Genomic DNA, 17,551 nt, shown 5'->3' on the forward strand with positions numbered 1-17,551 from the left:
CCTTACAGGTGGCAGGGGAGTCTGTAATTCCTCAGTTTCCACGGTCAGAGACAAGGGAATGAAAGCAGATCAAGTCCTCATGGACTTTTTAGATATTTTACCCCAAAGGGTCAAATGTCACTTCTGCACACATTTCACTGATCAAAACAAATCACGTGACCACAACTGTCAGCCCCCTGCAGGCAGGGGCCTCAAACATGGGTTCAGTGGCGTACCCTGCAACTCCACTGTCAAGTAAAAAATCAGAAGTTTAAAGAGGTCGTATGATTTGTCCAAGGTCTCCCAGCTGAAAGGGGGCAGAATTGGGGTTTCCAACTCTAGGTCTTGGGCACTTTCTTGGGCACCTGTCAGACTTGGAAATGCTACTGCAGATACCCAAGGGGGACCCCAGGTTTCCTGAGCACACTGGACTCCGGGCACGGACGGCCCTGAAATTCCGCAGCACAGGGCCAGCTCAGTAAAGCGTCCTCTAGCCAGCTTAGCAGAACAGAGATTCTGGGCTCCCCAGCCCTGTCCTGATTGTTCTGAGGCAGACAACTCTTCCATCTGCCGCTTTAACTTAAAGACATCTGCGGGCCTGAGCTGCCAAGATGGGCCCCTCCCCCTCCGTTGGCCCCTTCTTGGAACCGTGGGTTCCTGGTTCACCCAGCACAGAAAGATGCTGTCGCCATCTCAGCCTGTTCCGAGCATGGAGTCTGGCTTCTCTCCCCTGAGGAGGTGAGACCATCCCAGCCACAGCATCTTCCTGGTCCCTGTCTCCCATCCAAGTCCCGAGCCAGGTGATGGTCACCCACATTTTAGACATGGTGAGGGTCACGAGCACATTCGTGGTGGTAATTGTGTCCTCCCCTACACAGTGACATACCAGCAAATCTGGACTATGGTGGTGGACTAGGGGCGACTGGGTGGCAGTTTCCCTAAGGTGGTGACACCTGATGGGGAGAATCCTAATGTTACCACAGTTAAAACAACAAATTATTATTATTTTTTAAAATCTCTTAAGCAATAATAAAATCTAATTCTGAGTTTTAAAAGAGAAGAAACAAATCATTTAAGTCCCCCATATGACTTTTAGTGATCCTTTTAGAGTGAAGGACACTTTAAAAACTATTTAATTCTGAAATGCAATATTGCACCTCACAATATTGCACCTCACATACACTGGTGCACAAGTTCTATTGGCTCTGCCTTCAAAATACATCCAGACTGACACTTGTCACCACCTGCAGCAAGCCATCACCCCAGCAGATCCTCTAGCTTCTCCCTGGACTCCTGGCCTCCTGTCTTTGTCCCCTTCAGTCAGCTCCCCATCTGCCAGTGTGTTTCACAATAGCTGATTCTGCTGCTGCAAACTTCCCAGGGACTCCTATTCTCCTCAGGGTGGACCCTGAAATCAATAGGATGGCATGTCCCAGGGGCTGGTCTGTCTTCTCCTGGCCCCTTCCCTTGCCCCCTCATCCCTTGCCCAACCCCTTCTTCCTGGCCACCTGGCTGTCCCTCGACTCCAGACACTGCCTGAGACCAGGCATATGCATTGTCATTCCTCTTTCCAGCACATTCTACCCAGTGCATGGGGCACTCTTGCACCTCTGAGCCTGTGCACTCATGTGGCCTTCTCTGTGGGGTTCCCTGTCCTCCCCGCCTAAAATGTCTTAGCTGCCACTTCTCTGCAAAATGAGACTACATTTCGCCGCGAAATAGTGAGGCATAAACGAGATCGTGCAGGCAGAGCACACGAAGGTGTCTGGGCCAGAATGCACACGTGAGCACCGGTAGCCACCAGGTCATTGTTACGTGGGGACATGGAGAGGTCAGCAGGTGAGCCAGGTGAGCAGCGAAAGGGCAGCCCACAGCTCTCTCACCCGCCAAACGCACGCCCCAGCCAGCAGGTCCTGCAGCCCTTGAAATTCAAACTTCACCTCCAGGAAGGTACGAATTATCATACTACATGGATCTTCAGAGACTCTGCCAAATAGTCAAAATCACAAGGTTAAGCTTCAAACACCAAGGTTTCCTGAAATATTAATTAACACTGGAAAGAGAAGCAACACAGTGGGGAAAGATGTGAAAGACTTGGAGGAGATTTGTAGAATTATAAAATTTCAACTAGCAGGAGCCTTACAGAATGTCCATTCTTAACTCTGTTGTTCTGACTAGCAGGATCGCCCAGCGGGCTCGGATCAGTGAGGCCCAGCCGAGCTTGCCATCCTGGGAGGGCGCCCGCCTTAAGACACCACCTGGGCATCCAACTGGCCTCTCGCTAGCACTAGCCCAGCAGGCACGTGAGGTGGAAAGGGAGCTGTAGGTACCCTCCACGGTGCCTGGGGGTTGGTAACACACAGGGGCGCCAGCTGATTCCTGTTCTGTGTTCGATCCTGGCCACTCAGGGTGCAAGGATGCTGGTTCCATCACAGCTCACAGGCTTCATCAGGCTTTGCAGTGACCACGCAACTCCAGATTGGCTACATTTACAAAATGCACCCTGGACCTGGGCAAGCAGAGAGCAGACCCTCATCCCAGCTGCCATCTGACATCCGTGACTCACAGGCCTTGTCCCCGGCCTGCTCTCCGGCGCCAGCAGCATGCTCTGCGGCCACGACCCACTGCTTGTTCTCCTGCTCCAGCACCCGCATGCCTGGTGAAGCTGCATCTTTTTGGTCACTGCCATGCCGGGGTGCCCAGGAGCATCAGGGAGTCCCCTCAAGCAGCATCAGGTCAGAGCTGAGGCTCATGGGGTGGGCTTGGGGTCAGCGCAGGTGGCCCTGGGTTCATATGCCGGCTCCACATTTACCTGTGTCTGTGGGCAAAGTCTCGCAGCCTCCGTTTCCTCACCAGGAAAGGAAGGGACTCAACAGTGTTTAGGGCTGTAGTGAAGAACAGAAATGGGGTACATGAGAGCCTAGTGCTGAGGGGTGCTTGAAGCCTTGTACATTTCTTGTATGACCCTCTAAGACAGCCCCTCCTTCCACCTGTCCTTCTGTGCCTGGGCTTGGACTTCTGCAGAATCCACCATGGGGGGCTCCCTGCCTGTCATCCTGCCCTGCCCGCCCCCTGGAGTAGCCAAAGAGATATTGCCCGAACCCAAGACAAAATCATGCCACTCCCCTGAATATATCTCCAGAATGGCTATGAAGGGCCACAAAACACATGCCAATGAGTGTGAAGCGGTGGGCACTGGCTGAAAACAGAGCAGAGCTCAGAAGCCCGCTCTCCTGAACCCCTTCCACGGGTTTGCCCTGACAGCCCCACCAGAACCAGCCTCGGGCCTGTCCCCTTCCACAGCTCTGAGCCCTTGCTCCAAGGAGGTGCTGTGCCAGGGCTGAGACGTGAGGAAGGTAACTTCCCTGACACCAGAATGAGACAGTCCACCTGAGCGGTTCACAGGTAAATGTGAGGTGTCCTGAGTCGTCTCCTGTGTGGAGCAGGTAGCAGCCCAGAGAGGACAGCTCAGCCCCCAGAGGTGCAGGCGATGCTCTGTCATTGCAGAATAATGTAAGCCCCCAACTCAGAGAAGGAAAGACCCACCAGAACTGTGAATCTTCCTCTAAGGAATCAAATTTTAATTATAGGGGACCTATGAGGCAAATCACTTGGATTAAACGTGCTTTGTTACTTAGCAGCGGTGCTATAACATATTTTAGGATCTGCTGATATGGAAACACAACCAAAGTGTCTGTCCTAAACATTGATTAACTGAGCTAAAATGAAGGTCTCAAGCAGGATTTAAACTTGTTCAACAATTGATCCAAAGTGGAAAATGTCCTTGGTGGTTTGCTCTCTCCTTTCATTGTAAAGAGATATCACCGTCAGAACTCTCAGTTCAAAGAAACTGAAGCTGACTCTGACTGAGGAAACAGGAAGGAAGTTATTTAAAGGATTTGGGTGCAAAAAAAAAAACAAATAACAGGGTCTCCCCAGGGGCGCAGCGGTTGAGCGCTGGGTTGCGAAGCTGCCCGAAGCCCCTGCAGCGCCGGTTTGATCCCCGGCTGCTCCCCGACCACCGGAGGAGGGTCCCACATGGCGCGCAGACCTCTCCTGCCGCCCGCTGCTCCCCTCAGCAGTGTCCTTCGGTCCTTCTGCCTGCTCTGCTCCCCGCTCTGGCTCTGGTGAATTCTCTCACCCTCCCGCGCTTCTGACTGTACCCAGTGCTTGTATGAATAAATAAATAAATGAACAAAAAAACAAGAGTTCTCCTTTAAAAAAAAAATGACAAAGGGAAAATGGTAACTTCATAGAGAAAGCTGGCAATCATCACCTTCACCAAGTGATCACAGAACACCGTGAGTAGAGGGACATGCCAACATCAAGAGAAGGAACAGGCTGACATCATGTGAAGGGACACACTGACATGTGAAGCAACACACTGACATCATGTGCCTCTGCATACGATACACCAAGGAGGACACTTGTATGCAGCACTTGTATGATATTTCCACCAAAAAGGCAGAACATGGCTCTAATGTTGAGGGAGCATCAGACAAACCCAAGCTAAGACACTTCTATAAAATAAAATACCTGCCTGTACACTTAACAAAGGTCAAGGTTGTGGTAGAAAAAGATATAGTGAGGAAACTTCCAGATAGAAGACTAAAAACACAAGACAGTAGAATAGAATGTATATTCCCAGGTTGGATCCTGGACAAGAAAATAATGTTTGCTTGTGTGTTTGTTTATTGATTTCTCCAGAGAACATTCGTAGTTCAACTGGTGGCATTTGCTTAGGGTTTGTAGATTAAGGTGATAGACTATGAGTGCAGATTTCCTTATTGTGACCATTGTACTAAGAGTGAGAGCAGAAAATGCAGAGCGATGAGAGGGGGTAGCTCAGGGACTGCAGAGACAGCTGGTGACCCAGACTTGAGCTGAAGCTTCCAGAAAATCATCCTCAATGGCCCTGGGGTAGAAATGACCACAGGAGCCCATCGGATGTGCCATAGTGTGTGCACTGCTGGAAATGGGTGACCCACAGTATAAGCGCCATCTGCTCTAAGAACTTCACCTCTACCCAAGACCATCCCAAACCTCTGTGCTTCTGCCACCACCTTCTGCAGCAAAATGGACCTGCGGGAGAGTTTAATGTCTCCTATTACTGACTGTCAAATCAAATTTCTTGCAAGTGCCAGGGAGCAGTGCAACTTAACAAAAGTACAGGTGGCCTGAGTTCTAGCTGCAAGGGAGGCTGAGAATTTGAGATTTCTGGCTTCTGCATCCATGAAACTCGTATGACAAGAAATTCCCCCAGACAGAGAGGGGGCTGAGCAATCCGAAAATGCATTATTCTCCAAAAGACAAGGACTGTTGCAAATTATTTTGTGCCAATCAGCCCTTACCCAGCTCACTTGTAAATCTTTATGTTTGTCGGGCTGTCAAAGTTTGCAAAATATGCTATGGCTTACTTTGGAAAGTCATAAAATATGAGATAAGGATAGTTCATATATTCTACTTAGTGTTACTCATTTTGGGCACAAGTGAACTCAAATTCACCCAGTTTAAAATAAATTCTTTTTGCTTCCTCTCTAGATGTTTGTTCTCCAACCACTATAAAATGTGTTCATTTCTGAGATGGACATTGCAATTCATTGCCTTTTTTCTGCAGAAGTTTACAAGCTCAGATCAAATAAAACTGCTTTTGGCCATTTCTAAACCTAAAGCAGCAGGAACTCTGTTCATATTTCAGCAGGCTAGGGCTGTGAAGAGAGAGATGAATAGATGTTCCCACGCAGAGAAAACAGGTCTGCCCGTGGGTCTAAATCCCCAGTGTCGCTAAGAATGGCGCCTATCATATTTGCTAAAATCTTGGTTCCTGAGCTCCAGTGTCCCACCCCTGCAGGGATTAATTCAGCAGGAATGTGCTGGAGTTTGGCTTCTGCAATCTTCCAAGTTCCCCAAATTTTCCGCGGCAAAGGAACACAGGTCACGCTTTGAGAAGTTCTGGAGGGGGGTCAGGGATGTCTCACAGATAAGTGCATAGGGTGGGGATCATCCAGCACCTTCAAGGAACTGCAGACCCTTCAAAATGGGGCACCAGCGAGGTGAAATTGGGGTCCATAGCTGGGGAGGAACTGGGCTAGTCCCCAGGATGGGCAAAAGTAACCCTCTATACAAAAGGCATAGAAAAGACACTTCCAGAGGCGATGTGGACCAGTGAGGATCAGTCAGTCCATAAATACCATGCCAGCTGGGCTTCTGCGACTCTCTTTAATATTTATTTACTGATGCATGTATTTACTTTTGCCACCTTTGCTACTGATTGCTCAACTCGCCTTCATCCATTCCCCACAACAAACAGATGCTCTCTGACAGCCCTACCTTTCGCAGCCTGATTTTTGGTGTGTGGCTTGTTGGGGTGACATTGTCTCTGTCATGTCAGATGCACCACCTTGTACCTCAGCATCTGCACCAGCTCCATTCTGGTCCCACACACGCCCCATTTCCATCCAGCACAATGCCACTGCCCCCTTTGCCAGTGTCGCCCACCCACCCCCTCCTTCCATGCTGAGAAGGAAACTGCTTTTGGCCCCTGCTCCAAGGCAGCGGCACTGAGGAAGCTTTCACCATCAGGCTCGCTGCCCCCACCCCTGCAGAACTCAGATCCCGGATCCAAAGCTGTTCTCTCTCACGCCTCAGTCCTCACCTAGTAACAGAAATAAGTGTGGCTTATTCTGAATCAAAAGTCTCTCTCCCTCCCAGCCCTCCACAACTCTCTTCCCCTGGATCGATGGGATTAGAAATGCTGATTTAATTAGTCCAGCTGCAGCCTTGCTTTATTACTTTCTCATTTATAGTGAAATAATGGGCAGCAAACGAAAGGGATTTGTCATTATCTCAGGAACCAGCGAGGCTGGGGATGCCAATTTCTGGACTCAGCTGCAGTATTTACCTCAAGGCAGACCGGGGAAGTCACTGCCTTTCCAAGAAAATCAGGCCGGCGGCAGACGGTGGGACAACAGCCTGTAACTTGGTGTCCTGATAATCCCCCAGGGGACCGGTGAGGGAGCTCTGGTGGGCTGTGCTCTCTGGAACATGATGGTCTCTGACCTTGCAGCTAAACCTAACGCCAGATGCCACGTCTGGGTCATCTTTGGAGTTTCTACAGGAGACGCAGCACTTCCTGGGGACTTGGAGGGGCCCAAGAGTAACCCCTTTAGACCACATCCCAGTGATTGGGGTGCAGGCTGTCACTGAGAACCCCTGAGCTTGACATGGTCGCTGGGTATGTTTGGTTATTGAAGTGACGTTGTCTCTATCAGGATAGAGGTTTCAGGTTCACGGCCTTGTACTCAGCACCTGTGCATGCTCAGCCCTGTCTCCAGCCAGCACCATATCACTCTCCCCTTTGCAGGGTCACCCTCTTGCTTTTAAGAAAACTGTGTTCCCTTCCGCAGGACCACCTGGCCTCCTTCCTGCCGCATATCTCATGAATGGCGCACGTATGGCCTACAGAGAAAGTCTCACCAGTGCCCAAATGCTCGTCCTTCTCCACCTTCAGATTTTACACATGCTGTCTCCGCCTCAGATTTCCTTTCCTCCCTCCATGCTCCTGCCTTTCTCCAACTGGCAAACACTCCCTGGCTATGAAAACCCCCCAAAAATATGGCCAAACACTTGCCCTGATTCTCATGTTCCCCCTGCATGCTGACCTCATCCTACTGTCCCTTCAGCAGGACACACTTTTTATCACAGGTTTCTCAAGTCTTCCCCCAACCAGACAATGAGATCCTTGAGCTTCTACTCTGTTCATCATAGTCGCCTCAGAACCCAGAAAATGTCTGGCACTTTGGGGTATTCAAAATGTGTCTCTCTGATGAAAGAATCAATCAATCAATCACCTGTAAGCCAATCTCATTGTCTATTAAGCCCAGCTCTGAGCTTGGGAATGATAAAATTCATAGTTGTCAGAGTGATATGATTTCAGAAAGATCGATAACGGTCTCTGTGCCCCAAAATAGTTTCCCTCAAATCCCATTATGGTGCATGAAATTCTCACCATTAGTTTACTCATTTAATTCAACAAATATTGATCGTGACAAGAACTGCAGGAGATAAACTTGGAGGGTAGTGGGTCCCTGTCTCAAGGCGTGTGAGCAGAGTTGCAGGATGCATCTTCAGAGGGAGGCCACACTCACCTGTGGAAGGTTTTCCAGAAGAGCTTCCGGCTTGGGGTGGGGGGAAGCTTGATGGCACCATTCCTGAGAAAAAGAACAGGTGTGGGGGAGGAAGAGCAGATGGACTGCATGGAAAAGAGACCAGGTATCCATCTAGTCAAAGATTGGGGGGCAGAGCCCGTGGGACATCTCAGGGTGGGTAGTCAGTGGGTAATACTCAGAGATGTGTCCTGTGAGATTGTGAGGGGCAGCTGAGCCAGCCTAAGCAGGCTCAGACTGTGAAGTGGGGTGGATGACCTCAGAGGAGGAAAGGATGCAGGCAATGAAGTAAAAGCCATCAAGGACCAAACGTGGGGAAAATCTCTTCAGAAAAAGCACCTGGCACTCAGCTAACTACTCCAACAAGTCCTCCTGGTCTGCCTGCACCTCTTCTTGCTCAGTTATCATCTGTGGAATGAACTAATAAATGAATGCATGAACTTTGTTTTGCAAGCACTAGTATAAGTTATACTTATACTAGTATAAGGTGCCTTACTTGGTAAGGCAGATGATGATCTAGAGAGAGAGAGATGGATGATCTACTCAGGATGATGCACCTAGTTAGAGGTCGATTCAAAATTCAAAACTTGCTTTGTCTGATCGAGGGGTTCAAGCTCTGCCTACCTTCTTATGTCCTTTGAGGAGAGAGCTGCTGAATGCCATGTGACCTGGTGGCCACTGTGGGCACCAGCATGCAAACCATGCACCCCCAAGCCCATTATCAGTGACCATGTCGGTAGCTTGAAGTCAGCCTTCATAGAAATATTTACACCATGGAAATTGGCAAAAGCTAAAAACTCTACCAAAAATGTTGTTCCTTTTTTTAAAATCTTGTTTCTTTATTTCCAGAATGCCAGTTTTCAGACACTGACCTGGACGCCTCTGGAAGGAAGCCAGGGCATATATTCCCACTCCACAGTAACAGACATAGGTGGTAAAATACCCCTTTGTACCATGTATGATGAACTCAAGGCCCAAGAAAGTAAAGAATGGGACAAAGTAACAGTTCGTGGCAGAGCCAGAGCTAGAGCCAGGTCTTGTTCTTAGGGTTCAGGCCACATGGCTGAAGTCAGTGTTCTCAGAAAGGCTGTGGCTCTAACCCAAGCCCACAGCCATGTCTTGCCCTGGAAGGCTGGTATCTCTTAGACCCATGGTTTCTGGCTTCTTCCCTCCAACTCCCCAGTATGTGCTAGGAGGTCGACAGTAAGCACACAGGCCTTAGCATCAGGTTCTATATCTGACCAAGAGTATGAATTAAGACAACGCTACGTGTGTCCCAACAGCAGACAACCTGGACTGGTTGTGACAATATCCTAAGAAAGATGAACTTCTGGTGATTGTACCCAACTGTCTACCATCTATAAGGTTTAGTATTCATGTATGTTTAAAATCTAAAATAAACATCTATCTTGATCACCCCTCACTTTTAATGAAATCAGCACTTACGGGCTCTCCCCACACATCATCAGTGTCCCCTTCATCACAAGACAATGGCATTTCAGGTCAATCACCCCTGTGTTCTCAAATACCCCATCTTCTGCTGTTGAAGACACAGGACTTTCTGAAGACACAAATGATGCTGTCACCGGCATTGTATACAAGCTACCAATGGAACATTAAGTCTTGTCTGAAGGTTCATTTGTCTCACAGATGTATTCCACATCACAACTCTGGGACCACTTACCAATTTTTTGGCTATTTGAATTTAACTTCTTTTTATGGAAATATAAAAACATATTCATAAACAATTTGAAAGTTGACAAGCACAACAGACAATAAAAGCGCATACACCACCGCCCGGTTCATGAAAAAAAAATGAACTTTCAAGTCCCCTGCATGTACCCCCTCCTAAGTACGTCTTCTTCTCCCCCATAAAATTTCAAATTTTGTGTCTATTGTATCATTGTTTTTACTACCACATAGAATTTCATCTCTGAAGCTAACACTGCCGTTTAGTCCATGTTTATAAACTTTATTCAAACAGAAAAACCCACAATGTGTCACTCAATGTCATATCGTTGGTAGCTGGTGTTCAATTCATTCTGTAAGTTTCAAGTTGGGGAGCAGGAGGCACTGAGATCAGAACCTCCAGTTGCTGGTAATAAGAGTAAATTATATGTGGAGACTTGAAAACCAGCAGCAAAGTTGGCAAATGTCTGTCTGCTGTTAAGTATCACAGGTTCTGGAATTCTGAACAATATCAGTGCCGACATTTCCCCTTCACGAAGGCACCTCCTATTTCCCCTTGGTCCACCACCAAGTGGTTTTGATTAATAAATGTCCTTTCAAATAATTTTCAAATTGATTGGTGTAAGTTGCTCATAATATCCTTGTTTTATCTTTTAATGTCAGCTACATCTTTTATTACTTTCATATGTGTTAGTATTTTCCCTTTTTTTCTTGACCCACATGCCACAGATTTGTCTGTTTTTGTTATTTATTTTTCAAAGAATCAACTTTTGGATTTTATGCTTTTAATGTTATTCATTTCTTTTCCTAACATTATTGTCTGCCTTTTGCTCCTCCAATTTATGACATTATTCTTTCTCTCACTTCTTAAGTTGGAATCTTAGCTAAGTTTGGTCTTTTAGTTTCCTACTACAAATACAAGCCTCTAGTTTACCTCCATGCTTTCAAATAGAATTATTTTATTTCATTTCATCATAAATGCTTCCTCTTTGATCCATGAGCTGAATAGATTGATGGTTTATTTCTATTTCTCAAATATATGGGAGTTTCAGTTAATATTTTATTAGCAATTTCTACTTAATCTCACTCAAGTCAGAGAACATGGCATTTCTGATACCACATGTGTGAATGTTTTGTCTTGTTTTGTGACTCAATATGTATGTTTTCCAAAGTGCTGCTTGTGTGGCTAAAATGTTCCTGGTCTCTGTGATTGCTGACCAGAATACTCTAGGTTTTTTTTTAATGCAAGTTTATTAATATTTAATCCTCCTCATCCTTATTATTTAGTTATTTACACTATCAATTGCTGAGAGTAATGGGATAGAAATCCCCAATGTACTGGAATTAACTATTACTCTTTTCATTTCTGCCCATCTTTGCATCCTATCCACTGAGAATATATAATTTAGTTCATAAAAGTTACAAGGATTCTATCTCACTGGGAGTGGGAAGCTATTTCATTTCTAGAAGAGATTCAGCCTTAAATTAATTTTTGCCTAATATTAAGGCAGTTGTACCTGGGTTTAGTTCGTTGGTTTGCTTAGCATTTGCCAAGAATGTATGTTTTGCATTTCTTCCTCATCCTTTTCATGTCCTGATGCTTAAGGTCTTTATGCAAACCTCATAGACTTTTTCTAAGGCCAGTGGGACAATCATTACCTTTTATCAGGAACAGCCTCTCCTCCCAAGGCTGTACCTACAGACACAATACTCGGATTTATCGCCAGCATCATCCTGTGCTATTTGGTTATTCTTTATGGTTATTTTTTCTCTTAACTTATATTTTTTTAGGCTGATATTTTTTCACATTCCATATGTTTCCATCTTCTGGTTTTGACGTGATATCACCTATATCCACCTTTCAGGGCCCCTCCTGAAAATCCTAGTATACTTACTAGCACACTCAGCATTTCAAAGTTCTTAAAATACTCTTTACCTTCATCCCATCTCAAACCATATTCTATGATGCATGTCTATTTTTACTCTATTTTTTTAGCTGCACAAGATATTATTTCTGCTGTTTCATATAATCGATGTATTTTGCTTTCCCTCACATTTACCACCTTCCTCCATCACTATTTCTTCTTGATCTCCAACCTCTTTCCAGGATGAACCTCCTTCTGCCTAATGCGATCACTTCACTGATAGCAAGTTGGTGATCAATTCTCCTAGCAATGTCTATCTGAAAAATTCCTTTTTTCTTTTTCCTGCATTCTTGAAAGATAATTTTTCCTGATTGGAGAAATCTAAATGATGGGTTATTTTCTTGCAGCATTTTGAAGGTATTACTCCACTGTTTTCCATAGTTCATTATGTTATGGAGAAAGAAGCTATTTAGGGTAGATTAGTCCTTCTTTTGAAAATTATCTGTATTTTGCGGTACCTTCTGGTCGCCCCTTTATCTTTGGTACTCTGCAATTTTATCAGCTTTACCTAAGTGTATTTTCCCTTTTATTTTATCTCACCTAAGGTTCACTGAGCCCTTCACATTTGTAGAAGTGTGTCTTTCATCAGTGCAGTATCTTCTTATATATGGCCTCTGCTTCTTTCTCTCCCCTGCACCTCAAATTACAAATGATATGTGTCATAGCTTCACTTTAAACTCCATAAAATTATATTATTTTTTCCATCTCTTTATCCCTTTTTGGCATAACCTGGATAATGTTTTCAAATCTCATTTAGTTCATGAATTCTCTCTTCATCTGAGTGCAATCTGCTGCTAAACCTATCTAATGTGTGAATTTCAAGATTTCTCATCCCTAGAAATCATTTTAGGTCTTTTTCAAATCTGTCACACTTACTATTCTTGCTCTTTGTCATTTTCAATTCTCAACTTTATCTATTTAAATATATAAAATATCTTTATTTTATATCCCAGGTCTGATCATTTCAATAGCTTCTTACTGGCTCTCACTCAAGATGACTCATTCCCTCATGGGCTTGCAATCTTGAATATTAGCTCATATTTCTTGGAAACTGATCCATGAGAATTATGAGGCCTGGGTTACAGGTGAATTCCTACAGAAATATTTTGCATTTCCATATACCACTTTCCTGGAACTTCTATGAACTCAGAAATACTTTTAGTTAACTTAAGGGCTTGAAATTTTATTGAACTTCCTACAGAAGGTAAATTTGGGCTGCAAGCTCCTGTGAAGACTTGCCAAATTGCCTTCCACTGTTGATTTCTTATTTAATTCTGTTGTGCGCAGATTTCCTGCTTTGTGTGATTTTACTTTGTTTAAATATACAAAAAATTGTTTTACATCCTAGTGTAAGGAGAAGAGAAAACATTCCAGGTGTACTTGAGAAGAAAGTGTATTTTGCTGTGGTTGAATGGGAGCCTTTGAGGTGGTCAATTAGGTCAAGTTAGTTGGTAGTATTATTCAATTCTCACATACCCTTTCTGTTTTCCTGTTTAGTAGATTTTTCTACTGGTTGTTGGGAGTGGGCACTGAAGTCTTCAGTGATTATTTGTGAGTTGTCTATTTCTCCTTTCTGTCTTTTCTATTTCAGAATTCTGCTGTTAGGTGCACATGTTTGTAATTTTTATAGCTTCCTGATAAATTGATCTTTTATTACTATAAAATTTCCCTCTTTGTCTCCAGTCACTTGTTTTACTTCAAACCTATGTTTTGTGCTGTTCGTTTAGCAACTACAGCTGCTTATGGTTATTTTTTGAATGGTGTGTATTCTTTATCTTTTTACTTTTAACCTAGTTGAGTCTAAAGTGTTTATTTTTTAGACAGGATATAGTTGAACCCTGTTTTGTTTCAATTTGTTTTATCCAGTCTTACAATCTCTGCCTCCTAACTGGCATGGTTACCGTGACAATTATATGGTTGAATGTATGTTTATCATTTGCTGTTTGTTTTCTATATGTCTCATGTCATTTGTGTTCATCTGTTTCTCCTTTATTTCCTTCTTTTGTGTGTTAAATGGATATTTTCTAACCTTCAAAATTCAGCCCAAGTTCATCTCCACATTGGAGATTTCTCTTAATTATACCTCAATCTAGCCCAGGCCCTTGGCCAAATTAGGAGTCTTTCTCTGCGTTCCTGGAGCCAAAACAAGACAGAACAGGACACTGAGTCCCTCCAGGGCAGTAGCCACCCTTTGCCACCACTACATGCTCACATGGACCCTTGCACGTTAAGGAGTCTAATAAATGATGATTTCGAGGTAACTATGATAGGTAAGTAGACAACTGCAATTTTGTGTGTAGAGGACCAACATGAAAAATGGTGCTGAAGGACACTGAGGAAGGAGGGCTCTAACTCTAAGTTACAGTCAGGGCAGATTTCCTAGGACAGATGAGTAGGACCTAGTGTATCAGAAAGGAGGGTATGATATACGCGGAAATGACACTCATGTAGTGTTTCCCAGAATAGAATTAGCATGCCATCATGGATGATATTTTTAGGTATCATTTAGATATAGGGAGAACTTTTATTTTTCTTTTATTTCAATAGTTATGAATTTATTTTTATAGGAATTAGAAGAAACTCATACACATACATTTGCACACATACACAGGTGTCTCATGCATCCAATGCATGCTTCCACACCCACTGTAGCTACATTATAATCTACTTTTAAAGTAAAAGTCAATCTTAAAATACAAGTGTGAACTAAATAGTGATGCAGGTGGCGTGTGAAAACAGCCACCTTGTGCAGGTGATATTTCAGTGCCTGGAGTCTGGGTGAAGGCAGGGCGGTGTAGAACAGCACAGTGCAGATAGTTGCAACCAGCAACACGGACCTGTGAGGCTGTGAACTGGATGGGGACACTGTGGAGAGGTGACCTTGGAAGGAACCACATCACAGAAGACTTCAGACATTTGCCAAATAGCCCAGGAGCTCCCAGACTCCTTAGCGTGCAAGGCTCCACATGAGCATGTAGTGGTGGCAAAGGGTGGCTACTGCCCTGGAGGGGCTCAGTGCCCTCTTCTGTCTTGTTTTGGCTCCAGGAACCCAGAGAAAGACTCCTAATTTGGCCAAGGGCCTGGCCTAGATTGAGGTATAATTAAGATGGGAACAGAGCACTGGGGAGAAGACAGAGCTTCTGCAAAGTCAGGACTTGGGTTTGAGCAAATGGAACACTCAGTCACACACTTCAAAAGTCTTGAGAAATGCCTGCCAGCTAAGCAGTTAGGGATGTGAGTCAAGATCAACACCCCAGGATATTCAGGCACTATCCATAATGGCGAAGGACTGCAGACCAGCTAAATATGGGACAAAAGATCGCACACCTTGCAGCAGATGCAGACATGAAGGCTGCAGCCCTCAAAGTCATGTTGAAGGCTGCATGGTGACGGGGGAAATGCTCGCACACAGAGTTGGGGGAAAACTCTAGCTACAGGCTGTACAATCAGCAGGACGTAAATACTCACTATAGAAAAAGCTGCAAGCTCATGCACACACATAGATTTTAGTGACATGTTTATGATATTTTTAAATATCTTTTAGAGTTTTTAAATTTATTTTTGCTTAATATTTTACCTATTTTTACTTAAGAGCAACAGTGATTTTAAAGAAAAGGACATTTTCACCACGATGGAGCTGAAAGTGTAGGAAGCCCTTGCCTCTCCCTCTCTCTGATGCCAAAGCAAAGGCGAGGCAGTGCTGAAAGACGCCCACAGGAAGGGAGAAAAGAAACCCACATGGCCCCACAGTCCAGCAGACAAGACACTGCAGCTCTCCTGGCAGCCCAAGTCTCAAGTTCCCCAGAATAAACAGGCTCACCCGCCATGGCTTCATCTCCCCCCTGCCCCGGAGTCAGCCGGGGGAAGAGCAAAGACAACCATACACTCACGCTCACTGGGCATGTCCAGACCAATAAGCACCAGATCAAACAAACCGTGATGAAATCTGATGACCTTCACCAATCAAGGTCAACCCCTTGATCAGGTTTGATGGGGCAAAGAGGAGTCTGTTCGATCAGCCCCCATGACGCTGTGGATGTCACCACCCAAACTAGGATCTAACTTAACCTTGTCGCCACCAAACAAAGAAGAAGAAAGAAGTCACTGCAGACTATTCATTGCTGCCCCTGTAATAAGCTCCTCAGGAAAAAGAAAAAGGAACCGATCTGGTGACTAATTTTAAAAACCAGAGGATGTGTTCAAGTTCCCTTTTATAGTCACTCGCCTTTGTCTCTGTGGCTGAGGGCTCCAACAAGTTGCTGGGCTTTTGTTCCTGTAACCCTGGGCTTATCTTCATCAATAATGGTTTGTCAGAACGATTTTCTGAATCAAAACGGGGCCTATGGAAGAGAAGGAGAATTCCTGATCAGGTCCCAGTGTTTGTCCTACACAAGTGGCTTTCAAAGGGAGACAGAGAGAGAAAATGAAAATACAACAGGGGGGGAAACTATTTTCTTTATACGCCAGCTAATTGTTTTAATTATCTGATCCTTTTAAGCAATGAAATAAAATGGAATTAAGACTTGTATTTTTATTTTTTAACTCTCTCCTTTACCTTTTTGTTCATGAGTTGAAACAGAATCTCAGAACCGGGAAGGCTCCCAAATTCACCTGATCAAGACTTTCATTCTGCAGGAGAGACGTTGAGGCTCAATTCTGGGTCAGTACAGAATTTAGTAAAGGAAATAGCATAAAACACAGAAGAGTAGTAGCAGATATAAAGAAAATATTGCATGGTTCAAATTTTGTAGAATTTTGATTTTTTTTGGACAATCTAACCTTCAGTAGATGCCCTGCTTTAACCAACACTACATGGTTGACTTGCTTTCAGACACTACACACAAAAGAAAAAAAACTTACCTAAATTTTTCTGAGATTTGCTTTCATACATACATCAGAGTCTACAGACCTATCAGCCAACCTTGAGCTGAACTCCAAGGCTGGCTTGAGCTGGAGGTGAGGGGCCCACATTAGAGGGACCCACAGAAATTCAAAACTCCAGTTATCTGAAGAAAAGCCTCTTCACACTTCACGTGCCCTTTAACTAGACAATGTCCATATTTCTTCCCATGAGCCCGCTTTTCAGCCAATAAAATTTACTCTTGTTCTCGAGCCTGGTCCCCAAAACCTATATTACTTCCTTGCCTTTCTTCAGTGGGAGGCAAGTTTGAGTTTCTCTCCTGCCTCTTTGCAGTTGTTTTACAATAAAGCTTTTCTTTCTTTAAAACCCTGGTGATATAATAACCTGATCCTTGTAATTTGACAGTGAGCTGTCTCCTGGGAAGAGTATTCCACTGAGGCTCAACTCTGAAAACACAAAGGAATGTCTGGAAAATACTGAGGAGGTGCTGGACTGAGTCAGCAGTCAACAGCAATCACACACTGCAAAGCACGTGACATGCACATGCGATAGGTCACAGGTCCCCCACATCTTGAACAAGAGGTTGGAAGTTGTTTTTATCATCCTTCTGTTACAGACCAAGAAAGTGACTTAACAAAACTAGAAAATGCAGTCAAAATTCACACACAATTCACAAAATCAGGAACTGTAGGTATTAAACACTATTATACTCTGACAATGTCACATCTTTATACTTTTAAAATTGGTAGTAAAAGCACTCAAAATTTAAGAAATTATGAATTTTTTCTAAATATTCAATGTGGTCAGGATTTTTCTCAGCTTCAAAATGGATTTGAATCAACAGTTTCATCTTTGGAATACTTTGGTCAAGTGACAACTTGAGTTCAAGTGGTTTCTAAAAGTCATTTGCTTATATTTCTGAAACTCCAGTT

General features: G+C 44.4%; 1 long non-coding RNA gene across 1 annotated transcript in view; it reads right to left on the minus strand.

The window, feature by feature from the left end:
- Nucleotides 1-15,989: 15,989 nt before the first annotated feature.
- The window catches only part of LOC129145258 (uncharacterized), a 38,986-nt gene continuing 37,424 nt past the window's right edge, over nucleotides 15,990-17,551 (minus strand). Inside the window, exon 3 of the long non-coding RNA XR_008550505.1 lies at nucleotides 15,990-16,098. This is a non-coding gene — a long non-coding RNA (uncharacterized LOC129145258). The remainder of the gene's footprint in view (nucleotides 16,099-17,551) is intronic.

This window comes from Talpa occidentalis, unplaced genomic scaffold (assembly GCF_014898055.3).
Source record: "Talpa occidentalis isolate TD23 unplaced genomic scaffold, MPIMG_talOcc4v2.1, whole genome shotgun sequence".
NCBI classification, from domain to species: Eukaryota; Metazoa; Chordata; class Mammalia; order Eulipotyphla; family Talpidae; genus Talpa; species Talpa occidentalis.